The 16,237-nt window shown below is 37.4% G+C and overlaps 1 protein-coding gene across 2 annotated transcripts in view; it reads right to left on the bottom strand.

Annotated features, from left to right (window-relative positions):
• LOC116334017 (leucine-rich repeat and fibronectin type-III domain-containing protein 2) overlaps positions 1–16,237 on the bottom strand; it is a 142,564-nt gene that overhangs the window by 69,536 nt on the left and 56,791 nt on the right. Inside the window, exon 1 of one of the 2 annotated variants that reach the window (XM_039603093.1) lies at positions 14,889–14,947. The exons of the other annotated variant lie outside the window; for it this stretch is intronic. The gene's annotated coding sequence lies outside the window, so the exon portion shown is untranslated. Of the gene's footprint in view, positions 1–14,888; positions 14,948–16,237 lie in introns of those variants that run through there. 2 annotated transcript variants of the gene reach the window in all.

Below are 16,237 nucleotides of genomic sequence, written 5' to 3' on the forward strand. Positions count from 1 at the left end.
GCTCTTTGGGTGTTAAAGGTTGCTGACCCCTGCCCTAGACAATCTGCAGAGTACACAGTCTGCAGTTTTCTGATCATTCTTAGCAGGAGAAAGTACTTCTAATGAGTTTGTCAGTGTCACTCAAGCTAATGGCTCATTGTGCTGCAATGTAAACCTATTACCGGAAGGTCGCCGGTTCGATCCCCGGCCTTTCTGTCCTGGTCGTTGTGTCCTTGGGCAAGACACTTTACCCTACCGCCTACTGGTGTTGGCCAGAGGGGCCGATGGCGCGATATGGCAGCCTCGCCTCTGTCAGCCTGCCCCAGGGCAGCTGTGGCTACAACCGTAGCTTGCCTCCACCAGTGTATGAATGTGAGCGTGAATGAATAATGGCATTGTAAAGCGCTTTGGGTGCCTTGAAAAGCGCTATATAAATCCAATCCATCATTATTATTATTATTATTACACACGTACTAATAGTAAAGTAATTGTTTTGGCTTAATTCAAATGAATAAAGATACTTTAATATGCCTGCAAACACTGTCAATATGGGAAAAGATGAAATAAAATTGGATTTCAACATCTAAGATCACCCAGTGCTCAGAATGGGGACACTGAAGTGGGGTCCTCATCCTTAGCACAGATAAACAGAGCGCAACTGATTACATTTCTTCACATCTATGTCATGGTCCATCTAGACTGTGGACACTGTTTCTGACACATTTTGCATCAAGTTTTTCAGATGATCGCTTTTTCAGTGCTGTAGGGATGATACGTGTCCCCACTCACTCTACTGTAACAGTGAGGCAATTTCTGCCTCCATCCCAAATAATCTGGGATTTAGATAATCTGAATTTTACGAATAATTCAGATCATCTGTATTCCATCCAATCATAAACTATGATCTATTTAATGATAACTCATTTTAAGCCAATATGCTTTTTAAAAAACTCTATGATCGGCATTGTAATTTTGGAATCTTTCTCCATGCACAGTGTCTAAATGTTGACTTAAGAATACTGAAACTCTTTCAGAAAATGTTGGAGTTTCTTTCCAGATTGTAGACACAGACTGAGAGTAATCAGGTGAGATTTGTATTTCCAAACATCACCAAAACTGTACACACACCCAGGCAATATGTTCTCCATAATGTTTGGTGCATAGCTACATGGATTTTCTCAGCACATCTGTCATTGTAGATTTGACACCACTGTTATGAGTGAGTGGTGCAAAAACCCATTTTAAATGCGATTTGTGCATCTCAAGTGTCCACAATGAGACACATCTGAACAAATCCAATTGTAATCACATTTCAAACCACCTAACCACCAAACGTGGTTTGGGTCAGATGTGCAAAATGTGATTTCATGTTGCTTTTTAGTGTATAGGCTTTCTAAAATCAATCTGGATACGATCTTGATTTGTCCAAAGTAAGAAAGCCCTAAGTAATCATTTCCACCTTTATGCAATCATTTTTTTTTACATCCAAGCTTATTCCAGTGACTGGAATCTGCCACACAGTGGAAATGTTTGCTGAATTCAGTACAACTAAGAACACAAGAACACACAACAATAATTGTTGTAACATGTATCTTGTAGCAATTAAGAAGTTTATATACATAAGCACACATAAACGTCAATTTCTCACTGTTTTTCCTTCTAGCTAGAAATTAATGTTTGAGACAATATTTGCCCTGCAAAAATATAAAATTAATCTTTCAAGCTATCTCATCAATGACCACAACAGCATTGTTTATTAAGAAACAACAAATTCATGGGAATGTTAAGCTGCAATTCCTAATAAAAACTACAATCAGTGAAAAAAAGAGAAAATAAACTTTTCCTTTAGAGGCAAAGTGTTATGTTGTCGTGTCAAGTGAGTTCTGCCTCTGTCACGGTGACAGGCAGCAGCATATCCTCCCAAAATCCCATTGACAAGCTCTTTCTGCAATGAGAGATGTTACTAAGCCACAGAGATTTCCTGACTCCCTTGGTTGTAGCGGTTAGGTGTTGCCAAGTACACCTCTGCTTTCATTCTGGCAAAACAATATAGTTAATGAGATTCCAGAGCCTGCAAGCGGTGTTCTTCATCTCTGCGTAAACCCACCTACGGCAGCCCAAGTGCCCACACTGACTCGTTGTGGGCTTAACATTGTTCAAGTGCAAACAGGCATGGAGTTGTAAAAGTTCAACTGGAATTCAGACAGTTACGATTTCATGCTGTATAATTGAGGCGCTGCTGTTGGCATACATGTGGCGTAGGTCATCAACGGCTGTCACTCTGGATTAGGTTGATGTAAGAGAGTGAAACATGGCACACTGAAAAAAAATATTATTCTTTTCCTTACTTTTTCTTTTTATTTCTCAGCACCTAAAAATTGCTAGAGTGGTACAATACTTCTGCTGTGGTGGTCACTTACTTCATATAAAACAAGGTGCATGGAAGCAAATAAATATCAAATGCATTAGGAAAGGCAAGAGCTCATGCTGAGAACATCTGATTCAAAATAACTTTCATCAGTCATTATGCATGGCCATTTATGCCAAATGATCAAAATGGATGGATAATAGTATAATAAGAAATAAGAAATACTAAATAATATTCAAGAAATTACTTGAATAAAGAGTGTTCACTGTCAACCACAGATGTGTATCCACATCACAAATCTGCTTGTACAAGCCAACATTTGAGGAGAGAGGAAGTCCTGGAAGTTTCTATTGACCTTGTTTTGTCTTTACACTTTTAAGCTTAAATTTCAAAACTTACATTTTACTTCTGATTTTATCTACTGTTCTAATTTTTGATTTTATATACTGTTTTGTTTGTTTGTTTGTTTGTTTTAATCAATTTTAAATCATGCTTTTTATTAGTTTTTGTTTTTAATGTCTCTGTAAAGCACTTTGAATCACCTTGTTGTTGAATTGTGCTATATAAATAAACTTGCCTTGCCTTACAAAACAAGGTCAAGCATACGCACATCTACATGCATTCTCCTTATTCCTGATGAATTGTCCTTTCAAATCACACCCAATCTCTTTCTGCAAAGAGGCTTGTCATCAAAGCATTGCAGATATGCTGAGTATTCCATGACTTTACCTCTCTGAAAGAATTTGCACATGACACCTGAGCTGCAAATGAGGTCTCTCATAGATGTGAAGTCAAAAAGAATGCCACACACGTCCCTCTGCCCTGCTGTTGGCATCGTTTTGATCCAAGCGCTGGGAGAAGGGCAGGGGTGGATGGCGGGGTTGTACCTATGAATGCTAATAAATTGTGTCTTCAAAGACGTAACACTCCCTAAAGTCACCTTAAACTCTTAGACGAACAATATGTGTAGACTCAAAAGTAGGCCTGAAGATTATTTTCCATAACGGAAAGTCATTTTTACTTTACGGCGCACAGTCCTGAAAAAACAACAAACAAATCCTTCCATTCAACTAAATCATGAAAACATGAGAGATGTATGGTAGAGTTGAGAATGAGTGAACCTCTAGAAAAAGTTACCAAACAAACATTTTGCAATGCTTTGTTTCCTCTCAACTTCATACACTCATATCCCAGCACGCAAGCTAGCACATTGTCTCACCCATTTAAATAGCTATTTTATCATTGCCAGCACCCCAACTGTGCCATACATTATTAATAATATGCATCACTTGTCTCACATCTTTCATACTGTATGGGCATGCGTTCAGTCTTACATTACATTAAATAAGCTCTCTGAACCTCCTCTTCATTGAACCTACTGTGGTTTTACAACACTGTAGGCTCAGTGCAGGGGAGGTTAGCTTGACCTGCTGTTGGTTCTATCTTTAGCTTTGCAGCACTCAGCTTGTGGATTGCCACAGAGGGCCTTTTGGTTCATAATTCATGTATTTGAGCAAAATCAGCTTGAAAGAAATTAATGCTACCTTGGCTCCAACCAGCAACCATTTAATCATTATATACATGCTTAACTGTTGAAACCAGTCTTGCTGCTTGACCTCTCAGGAGAATACCAAGAGAGGATATGTGGAGAGTTGTGTTGTGAAGCAGCTTGTGTGGGGGATAGAGAGTGGTCACAACAAATTAGTGAAGAAAATGTATAAAATTAACTAGAAGCCTATGTGGAAAGCACATCTTCTGCAAAGGCTAATAGCCTATTTTGGAATTTTTGAAGACAGTGATCCAAAGCTGCACCCGATTTTATAGAGGCTCATTTTTGCCCATAACCCACCACGCTAGCAGATCTCAGGGAATGCAGCCTTGTAGTTTTTTTTTGCACAATTCCTTCCCCTTGGCAGAGGAATAATCAAACATGGATTTTCAAATAACAGCAGGATGGAGTAGCTTTAATGCAAAGTATGCCTGTCTGCTCTGATCTCATAATACCAATATTTCTACCCAAGCTTTACAAATGTAACCACTATATCCTATTACTACATGTTTATTATATGTTAATACCATATACTGCACATAATATGTGCAGCAAATACATTAAGCCTGTTGAACAGAACTCTATGACAGTGATGTTGATCTTGCAGCTCACTTGGTTTGTTGCATAGTAATCATATTCCTCATTTATGGTCTCAGTTGCAAGCTTAATGTTGAATGCAACATTAAAAAAATATGGTTCAATTAGAATCAAACACATGAAAGCTAATTCAGAGCATTGGGTGCATTCAGTTTTTAACTTGTGATATTTTGTTTAGTTTTTTTTAAGAAAGACTCAAATACAAAAGGCTTTAAACTGGTATTAACTAAACTAATAACGACTTCAGGCTAAGTATGTCCATTTCTTTTATACAGTCTGTGTACATGGTGTGAAATGGTGGGAAGGAAAGTGTAATACAGTGCATTGCACACTGTTTAACATCCCAACAGGCTGATGCAGAAATGAGATTGTGGTCTCATTTGCATGGAAAAGCTATGACGAAGCTGCATATAGTAATCGCCTGTGTAAACTGGCCCTCCAGTGCTGTACACAAGATGTATGCAAACAGCAATGACATGTTTTAAAATCCAAAATTCTTTCTTGTTGTAAAATGTGTTTAGGAAGAGTATTGAGAGGAGGCTTTTATGAAGACGCTGCACCTCCAGCTCCTGTTTTCATTTTTGCTGTCAGGTTAAAATGCACTTGCGTCTATTACACTCGATGTACTGTAAATGTTAAAATGTATTAGACCCAAAATGAACTCCCAAAACAAGCTCATTTCATCTCCTGTCCTGTGCATTATCTACCCTGTTTACAATAACTGGTATTCATTTGCATACAAAAACACCAACGGACTCATTCATTTTAAACAGCTTCTTCACACCGAGTTCTCGGTAAAAGAATGCTGGTCTGAGCTGATGGACACTTTATGCATGTAGGCGCTGCAGCAGTGAAACTGCTCTCCTTTGCCAGAGGGTCATTCCTTGACGACAAAGGCTGGCATTTTCAAAGGTCAACCCATACAGTATGAATACATGGGATCTCTCTTTCTAACCTCTGCTCGTGGCATGCAGTCTCTTTTGTTTCTTTTTCTTTCTGGCAAACAACCACTCGGTGAAAACGGCACTATTGTGTTGTTTTGACTCTTGCATTTTACGGTTTACAGAACATCCCTGAGGTATTGAAATGTACACAGTGAATTATATGTCTGATAGCTTGTACCCTAAAAGCAACACTTGACAACTGCTTTTAAAACAGAGCTTGTTTAAAATAAACTAGGCTGTTTGAATGCCTTTCACACAGATGACGAATGCATACATTTGTCATCGAGACAGATTTTTAATTAACGTCAAGGCATTTTTATTAACAGCAAAAGCTTATTAACTGAAAGGCCATTTGTTGTCCATTAATAAAAACAGGGAATAATTAAGGTTAAGTCCTGTCACATTTATGGATTAAATTTGAGTTGAGTAATGGGTTAGTTAAGTGTAAGTAGTTTTGTAGTCATGGCACTAACTTGTAGTTTCCAAAGCCCCAGGGTACTTTCAGTGTGACGGCCATACACTACATTTATCTTCTTGTCAGGGTTAATCACAGACAGTCAAGTGAAAAAAATGAAAATCTCTCATTTAACACTGTACTTCATAGGCAGAAAACACTCTCCCTATTCTCATATCTTTTGTATTTGAGTGCCATTTCTGGTTTTGTGCTTGTGAGTGTGTGTGTTTGACTGAAAATATAGTAAGCATAACTAAAACCTTACTTTTGATTACCTCCAAGGCATAAGGTTTAATGCATTGAAGCAGAGGTATGACAGACGCTTCACAACTACAAGGTTTCGGTGTGTGAATGTTTTAGAATGTTAACCCCTCTGACCTGGGTGGGTTTTCTCTGGGAGCTCTAATTTCCTCCCATATTAGCTTAAATGTTGGCTAGAAGAGTGAGGTGGTGAGCCATGGAAAGCATCAGACATTGGAAACACATACAAGTCAGTACTTAAAATTTTTCTAACATTTTTTTAATATAAACAGCTTAGGTAAGTAAGTAAGATGCTTGTCTCCCCATTTAATTCTTTTCAGTATTGTGTTCGGGACCATTCTCTAAAGAAGCCAGCAAAGACCATATTTGAACTGTATAAGCTTGTGTGTTTTACTTACACTGTACAGGATGATGTGCATTAAAGAAAAGTTTCTTTATATGAATCAAGTGAAAGTAACTGAAACGAAGATTTGGAATCCCCGCCTCCTCTCTAGGATGCCTTTTACAAGTGTGATTTAGACACAAACAGTTAAAAAATTGATGTATGAGATATCTTTAAGCAAATTTTTAAGAGGAAAATCATACATTCATTATGCATAATTTCAGCGAGAATGAATGCTTTTACAGAAAAATAAATCCATTACCTGACTAGAAATACTTCACACCTATCAAATACAAATTAATATTCAAAGCAGAATATTTTTTAAGCATTTGCAAATATGCTTGGTTGAGGATCTTTAAGTACAATAATTCTGAAACTGCTTTATAATTTCAAACGCATTTGAAATGCTGTGTGTAAAGTCATATCATGATTAAATTTAATAAATGGTTGCTTGGATCAAATCATCAAGTCATTAGGCCATTTCTTTGCTTTCATAATTCCCTCAGCTGTTGTTGCTTCACCTACATTTGTATCATAAAGGTTTGTAGCCACACTGGAGCTGGTCAGTGTGCCTGCATTATGCTAATAAGCAACCTCTGTATGTCACATTCTTGCACTATTGTAGGCGTTAAATGTGTGTCAAAGACTCAAGCGCTAAATCCTTTATGACTTATAAATGTCTAACAGCTATATACACATACATAGGTGTAGGTGTGTGCGTGTGTGTTAATATAGATAATGGAGACAAGACTAGGGGTTCATTTGTCTTTGCTGCTCTGTCACTGAAACACATTCACAGACTTTTGATTTGAGCAGACTGTTATAGAAAAGCAGTCCAGGTACATAAGGCTTTTGGCTACTATGGCTGCACCTTTGATTGCTGTATCTAGTAATTAGCCTACCAGCATCGGGGTGGATGATGCCATCATCTACCTCCTGCACTGAGCTCTGACTCACCTGGAGAAGTCTGGAAGCACTGTGAAGATCATATTCTCTGATTTCTCCAGTGCTTATAACACCATCCAGACTGGACTTCTGAGGGACAAGCTGGAGCTGTCCGGAGTGGACCACCACCTGTCCCAGTGGATACTGGACTATCTCACTGGCCACTCACAGTATGTGAGGACACAGGGCTACGTCTCTGACAGGCTGGTCTGCAGTACCAGGGCCCTGCTGTGCTGGCACTGTTCCTGTTCATCCTGTACACTGCAGACTTTTCTATCAACTCCCCAGGCTGCCATCTACGAAAGTTCTCTGATGGCTCTGCCATAGTTGGCCTCATTACAGGTGAGAATGACTCAGAGGACACACAATGGATTCAGGACTTTGTGGACTGGTGCCAGCGGAACCATCTCCTAATCAACGCAGGGAAAAACCAAGGAGCGGTGATGGATCCACCACACGCAGATCCACCACACCAACACCAGCAGAAATCCAGAGAACTGGCATTGAGATAGTGGACTCTTATAAGTACCCGGGTGTTCACCGCAACAAAAAACTGGACTGGAGTCACAACACTGATGCTCTTTACAGGAAGGGTCAAAGCAGACTCTACCTGCTGAGGAAACTGAGATCTTTTTTGACTCTGTGGCGGTGTCAGCAATCTTCTATAGTGTTGTCTATTGGAACAGCAGCTTATCTAGAGGTAAAAGGAAGCAGTTGGATAAGCTCATCAGGAAGGCCAGCTCTGTCCTAGGATGGCCCCTTGACCCAGTGCAGGTGGTAGGAGACAGAAGAACCCTGGCAAAAACAACATCACTCTTGGACAATGTCTCCCACCCCATGCATGAAGCTGTTGCAGAACTGGAGAGCTCCTTCAGTGATAGACCGCTGCATCGTAGGTGCACAAAGGAGCGTTATTGCAGGTCCTTCCCCCCATCAGCTGTTAGACTTTATAACCATCAGTGCTCCCAACAAACAGAAAAAGTTGTTTACATCGCTGCTGTTATTGGCACGGTTTTCCATTTTCTGTAAAAAGCCTGTTGTTTTATTTAAGCACAAATATACAGAACATTGTGTACACTTAAAAAATATTATCCAACTCAGTTGCACATGTCTTTGAATCTGAGTATGCTATTTTTAATAACTGTACAGTATTTTTTCTGATGTTGAAAATTGCCCTCACTTACTGTACTGTCATTATTTTATTTTTCTATTCTTTACTTTTGTGTGAATCTGCACATCTACCTTTGACTTTGCTGCTGGAACACTTGAATTTCCCCAATAAGGGACAATAAAGGATATTTCTATAAAGGATATTTGTGCAACACAAACATTTTTATTTTTTTCTCTTCGTTTTTGCCCACCAGACAATATGTTTTGTGTTTTCAAGTTGTCTTATCAACGTTTTTCATTGCATCCTTACAGGCTCAGGAGACTAAAGGAGGAAACGACAAATCTGTTTTATCTGTCAAGGTTTCTGGGGTATACAGCAGTGAAAGGTGTACTAAACTCAGGAATTGACATTACTGATGTTGATATGACATCAACATTACTTAACGACGTCACTTTTTCCAATAATGACAATTATTTCAAGCATTTCCGCAGTCTAGAGAAAATACCGAGGCCAAACTTTTCTGTTTGCTTCTTTATATTATGTGACAGTAAATTGTTTTTGTCACCAAAGCCATTAGACTAGAGTATTATGAACTTATCAATTCCCAATGCAATTACATAAGACCACATATAGGACCGGGAATGTAACTGAGTACATTTACTCAGGAACTCAGATTTAATGTACGTGTACTTTAGGTGTTTCCATGTTACACCACTTTCTGCTATAACTTTCAAATATTTTGAATTCAGTTATTGTATTTTTGTCCTACATGTTATTTCTGTTAAAGTCTTAGTTATTTATTTTGCAGATTACTTGCAATATTATAGATCATGCTAATGAACAATGTATACATAGTTAAAATCATTAGCATCTACGACATTAAAGAGATATCTACATCAAAAAATTCATAATTATGATCCAATAATGCCATGTATATAATTCTGAAAATTCCACATAATAAGTACATTTAATTTAGGTACCATGAATATATTTTGATTAAACAGCCTGTGCAGTGATTGGGTTCTTCAGTAGTTTAAAAGTTCAGTAGAACTTTTCAAGTCTGAATACTTTTTTTTCCGTTTACAATGGAATTACTCTGAACATCCCTCCCAAATTATTTTTAAAATTAATAATAATAAATTCTTCAAATTTAAAAAGAGGTTGTGCTTCAGTCAAAATAGATCCTTTCACAAAATCCACATGTTACAAAGCTCCGTTTCCCATAGGTTAACAGGGTGAGGAGATTCTTAAAGTTCCTTTGCCTGTAAAAGCAACTCACTCCCAATCAACAAATCATTTTTAAAAAAGAAATGGAGAAATAGACTTCTATACTAGAGTTTCCCAATTTTTAACTTTTAATTAATTAATTATTTTTTGGGGGGGGTGATCCCCTTATTTCTTTGCAATGTCTCTTGGTGACATTCCTTAATGGAAGTTTTGAGCAGTTTAATCAAGGAGTCACTTCTTTAATTCCTACTTAAGCCCCATTTGGACAGGATTAGCAATGCAGCAAGTGATGGGGAAGAACATACTCTGCTCTTCTTTTATTGCTTTGTCCTGATGGAATCTTGCAGGAATCAAGGTCAGATGCTTCTATAAATTTCCTTGATGAAATCGAAAAAAAAAAAAAAAAAAAAAAAAAACTTCCTAGGGTCTTAGAATACTCAAGTCTAAACCTGAAATGCATATTAAAATGCTGTGTGATTAATATAGTATTCCAGTTTATTTCAAATAAATCTTAGAAGAAAGCTGGTGGAGAATCATCCTATTATCCTAGTGCCATCTGTACATAAAAAAAATTACATCACAAAGAGAAACTCTACATCATCTACATTGCTGTTTGTTACAACGTAAATAGTATGGTCAAAGAAATTAGCAGTACTCATTTGATGAGCTTCTGCAGAGTATTCCCATCTCCTGATGGCTTTCTATTTTTTTTCCAATGGTCATTTTATATAAGCTCTTTATGCTGGTGTTGCCAAGCTTCAGGCGTTTTTTTTAAGTTTAGCAAAATCATTCCACCTTATTCAGAAAAGTTACACTTCACACAGAGAAAAAAAGAGAAGGAGAAAGAATATGACTACTAGATGAGATCTAAATTAGTCTAGCAACTTGGGAATATTAAAATAATCCACCCTCTGCTAGAGAGATGAATCCACTCTGACTAAGCATTTGACATACAGTATTTAAATCCCTAATGATTAAATCAATCACAATAAGGTGGACATGGAACCCTATAAATAAACATAACTTTGTGTACCATAAAATCCTTTTAATACTCTTGGATTTACCCAGTGACCCCATGGGAAATACTCTTCTATACGTTGTTTAATCCTATTTATATTATAAAACTGCAAAATTAATAATAAATAATTGAGATCGTTGATAGGCTCAATATAAGCAGATAAAAAACAAACAAACAAACAAAAAACCCCCAAAAACATGAATTACATATGGGTTGGTTACAAACTGTCTACCCCTTTCGTAATTGGTCAAGCCTTCAGTGAGCTGATTTACAGGCAGAACTGAAAATTTCATTACATTAAACAAAGTTCACTGACATAAGAAGAGATGTTAATAGTAAAGTAGCCTGTAAATGACAGTACATACAAAGGTTGTGCTGTGTCGCATGTGATTAACTTCTTGAAAACACCCATAAAGTATTCCATTAAAAATTCAGAATGCTGTCAGTCAGTGAAATATGACTGCATTGCCTTCCCTCCCTTTGATCAAACAGTGATGTTCGTTGATAACAAGCTGCCTTCTGTTTGCCGAGCGCTGTAAATCCAGCTGCTGATGGCAAAAAACAAGATGCTGAAGCACAAAAATACCAGAAAACACCCCAGAGAGACATGAATGAATAAATAGGGCTGGCTCTATATTTAGCTTCAGCATCAGCATGGAGTCAGCTCTTCTGATGAGGCAAATGAAAAGTTGCTCCACATTTGCATGAAGTGGGGCTTTTGTTGTCTGGCAGTACAATATATGTGTCACCAGCTAATTAGAGGGAGAAAAACACATCCCTCTATCAATAGTTCCTTTGATCAGGAAAACATTAGAGGTTTTGTCAGTAGTCAGTCACACTAAAATAAAAAGTTGTCTTTTTCCCCTTTTTTTCTATTTACTGAAAATAGAAATAAAATAGATTTGCACATTTTATGTGCAGATCTGTTCTGATTCTGTAAGTTTTAATAGACTTTAAAGAAGGAATGTCTTGCTTGGGATTAATTGGAAGCATTCATTGGATATCTTAATGACCCAGTGGCCCCTGAATGATGGTTTCACCTATGGTTGTTCCCTTTGTTCGCTTCAAATGATACAATATGACAAGTTTGCCAGTATTACACCCACACTTGCCTTATACATGCTGAAGCTTCATGAAAACTCACTCATGTAGCACAAAAAGATCTAGTTGACATAAATAGAACACATGTTTTGGGTACTAAAAATCATTCCCATCCCTACAGACTCATGCACCTGCTCTGAACTATTCACATGTCATTGCTGTGAAGGCTTGGGTTAAAATATTTTGCTAAAAGGTGAATAACCCCTCTTGTCAGATATTCCCCATCATATTTCCAGCAGGGATAGACCTAATAACGTGATGATCAGTATGTGTAATGTTTGCCTGTTACCCTTGTAGCTTTAGCCTAAAGAGTTCATGCTTTCTCCTCAGCCCATATAATGTTTTTCTTTGTACCCTTAAAAGCTCTTTAAATGCCACTCATCAAACTCCAGGCAGGCTGTCATATGCCCTGCTCTAGTGCTATCTTTAAAGCCACTCCACTAAAGGCCCGATTAACAGAACACTGATGAGAAGGCCATGCTTCAAGGAGGTTCTCTTATTTCTGCAATTGAGTTCTGAGGTTTTTTTTAAGTCTTCAGGCTTTTTAGTCAGTTTGCTCACCTTCTTATTTAGCATTCAAACTTGAATTATTAAGGTTTCTGTCTTCACAAAATGGTGAAAACTTTAAAAATGTTTTATTCTCTTGCTCTAATACCGGAACAATTACAACTTCATTATGACTTGGATTTAATTCTCTAACATAAAACGTTAGATTGTGTGGCTTTTGTATATACAGGTGTGTGCCATTCTAAATTAAGTCATGTGCAAGCTTAAGCCAATCACAAATTTCCTAACTGAAGTTCCAAACTGAAGGTAATTGAAACAAGCACTACACAGCTGAACACGCTTTGAAGTGCCAGAGAAAAAACGTCTGAGCGTTTTTTTGCATGGAAAAACGTTGGGTTTGGTTTTTATATAAAATTGGAAAATAAAATGTGTCACTTGTCTAAATGAATATCAGGTTTATATTAATAGGAAATACCTGTGTAAATCGAAATGTACAGTAAGTATGCAATAAGTAAGTCTGATGTTTTCTGAGTTTTGTTTGAATCCTTGCATCACATAGTGACTCAAATTTCACTAACTCCAATCTCCAGCAGTGATACCACTTTCAGTGTAATTAAGATTGTGTAATCTAAATGGTCACCTGTTGTGTTAAACAGTGTTTAGGAAACAGTGTTTTGCTGTTGACAATCATTGTCATCATTAAACCCTGGCAGCGATTTGAGGATATATTATTCTCATTAGAGTAGTTAGTCATTTTGATGAAAAATGTCCCCTTACAGCAATATAATTACTTTGTTCAGGGCGCTGCTACTTTCTACATACCATTTAATCCAGTTTAACTCTATTTAGATTGAGACGTATGAGGAATCAACTTGCAAATGCTATGTATGCAATCATATAGAAATTGCAGTTTTTACAATGTGAGGATTGCACAACAATGAAGACTTCTGTAAAGCTCAAGAAACAGCCGTTTGTGTACTGATGGACTGATCTCTTGAGGGCACAACTGTGTTCTGTAGATTGCAAGGAAATCCTCCTGTCAGATTTGGTCAGTTTTAAAGTTTTAAAAGGTTTTCGCATTTATGAATCCTCTCAAGACCATGAATTTGCACAGCTTGCCATGAACCAGCTCATTCTTTTGAGGAGTGATGTTCAAACGGGATCAATACAAATCACAATTTATGTCTACTGCTAGTATACACTAATGAGCCAAAACATTATGACAGTTTCTATCTAATATTTTGGTTCCAACAATGATATAGACACATTTGCCACATAACCTATCACCAAATAATGTTTTGTCCCTCTTCAGATCTTCAGGCTGACTGACAGTGTCCCACAAGTCAAGAAGTTTTGACGTTGCTACCCACTTATCTGATATTTTGGTCTTCATTAAAGCTGCTCATTTCCTAGTCTCTCTGTAATAAATTACTGTCTATTATAAATGAAACCCAGGCGTACACCATGTTATAATTTTATCACTTTACTTTAAAGTGGTTGGAATATATATATTTTTTTAATATGTGGTTAGGTGTAAGGATATGATGTGGATATAGGAAAGTAGTATATCTAACTGTCTTGCCTAAAACCAGTGTTTCCCAAACCCTAATGACTGAACCCTGCTTTTGTTTTCTTATCCCCATCACACCACACTTTTAACCATCCTCTAGTACCACTTGGAGGTCTGCATGCTTGGATGGTTTCTACAGTCTTATCTGGACCCTAAACATATGTAATACTTAAAAGCACAAATCTGAGTACTTAGTCTTGCACACCATTCAGGTTTTGAGAGTGTAGTGCACAGGGACAGCATTTTGGCATGTACTGTCAAGAGCAGAAAATCAGGTCAAGTATGGGAGTTTGTAATACTGAATATTCTCAGCAGTGAGCGGATAGCATAAGCCCTAAGGGGGGGAACCTGTATCAGGCTACCCACCCTCCGAAATTGCTTATTTGATGGAAGCACTACAAATGTGTATAGCCTCCACTGAACTCATAAAAGTATTGACACAAATATATAATATGCAGTTTCTATACAATGAACACATTTCTGGGTTTTGCTCTATTCTTCAACATCAATTTTTAGGTGATAATCAATCTTCAGGTGGTGATCCAACCTTATGTTTAGGTGATATCTTTATTTATTGGAGACCAGAGATGGGCAGTAACGCGTTACTTGTAACGCGTTACTGTAATCTGATTACTTTTTTCAAGTAACGAGTAATGTAAGGGATTACTATTGCAAAAACGGTAATTAGATTACTGTTACTTTCACGTAGGAACGCTGCGTTACTGCGTTACTAAAACCGTGATTTTTTGCGAGAACGTCTCATGACAGTGACGTAAGCGAGTGCGACGTTCGTGACAACAGCTGTCTGCAGATCATAATATATCGAGTGCGGGACAGAGTGTAGCATGCAGCGTTTAAAGCGTGGAAGTACTGACCTTATTTTGAGTTTGATTCCATAAAAAGTGACAAAAACATTAGTGTCCGTTGTGCGTGGGAAGAAAACTACTTTTTACAGCGAAAAAACCCCTAAACTTCCAAGCAAGCAGCGAGTGCGCTACGACGTAATGTGAAATTCACAGAGAAACTCGCGGATTCTTCCACTGACCGCTGCAGCACACCTGCACCAGGGTAAACCTCCTCCGCCTACCCCAGTCCTGCTTTACAGGTGAAAATAGAGCAACAGGACCGCTAGTCTTTGATTTTATTTATTTTCTGCTGTGTTTTACTTGCATCTATTTGAAAGAGTGAGTGTAAACACAAAAAAATATTTTATTTTATATGCTGGAATGTGCAGAAAATAGGTTTAAATGTTAAACAAATTTCTTCCAGTCAGAGAATGTTGCATATAATTTAATTTTTGCTTGATGCATAAAGTTAAAAGATTAAAACTAATAAAACAAGTTTTAAAAAGAGACTTTTACATTTGATTACATTTTGTATGATGAATTATGCAGAAAAAGTAGAATTGGGCTGAAAGATCTATCGCTTTATCACCTATTCAGGTTGTAAATCGTGTTTTTAAAAAGTAACTAAGTAACTAAGTAACTAAGTAATTGATTACTTTTGAAAATAAGTAATCAGTAAAGTAACGGGATTACTTTTTGGGGGAAGTAATCAGTAATTAGTAACTGATTACTTTTTTCAAGTAACTTGACCAACACTGTTGGAGACACACAGAAATAACAGACTGGCCAATGCATTTCAGATTGACTTTTATAGGAAAGTTAACAGGAAGCCTTCTAAATGCATTAAGCAATGGCATGGTATTCATGTAAACTGCCGACAAGTCAATAAGCAATAAAGACAGTTGGGCCAGTTGGAGTTGAGGGACGATAGCAGATATAAGTTCCAGCATATGAAAAGTGTTTCACATATTAGATAGACGTGAAGCTCTGAGTCATACCAGCTGTGGTTCTAATCATCACTGTCAACAGCACATCCAGGAACTGTTACTCAAAAATGAAGAGGCTGTGTAGGCTGCAGAATGTACTGTCTGTCTGTTTCTGTTTCTATTGTCGGCACAAATGTATGTTATAATGATAACTCATTTCATTTTGTTTTTTCTTGTGCCAAAGATGAAAAAACACAAGAAAGGAATAAAAGACATTACCCATGCTGTTATACGAGAGCGTATTCAAATACAACTACTGTCAAACAAAGTCCCATTGTATGTGTTTGACGGTGACAATCACAGAAGGCTCTATTTAAAATCAAGTCTGTATCTAAGAAGCCCTTCAGCTTTCAATGGGCTAAACGGCAGGTTAGGCAGACAGTGCAGGTCGTA

Source organism: Oreochromis aureus, linkage group 19, assembly GCF_013358895.1.
Source record: "Oreochromis aureus strain Israel breed Guangdong linkage group 19, ZZ_aureus, whole genome shotgun sequence".
NCBI lineage: Eukaryota > Metazoa > Chordata > Actinopteri > Cichliformes > Cichlidae > Oreochromis > Oreochromis aureus.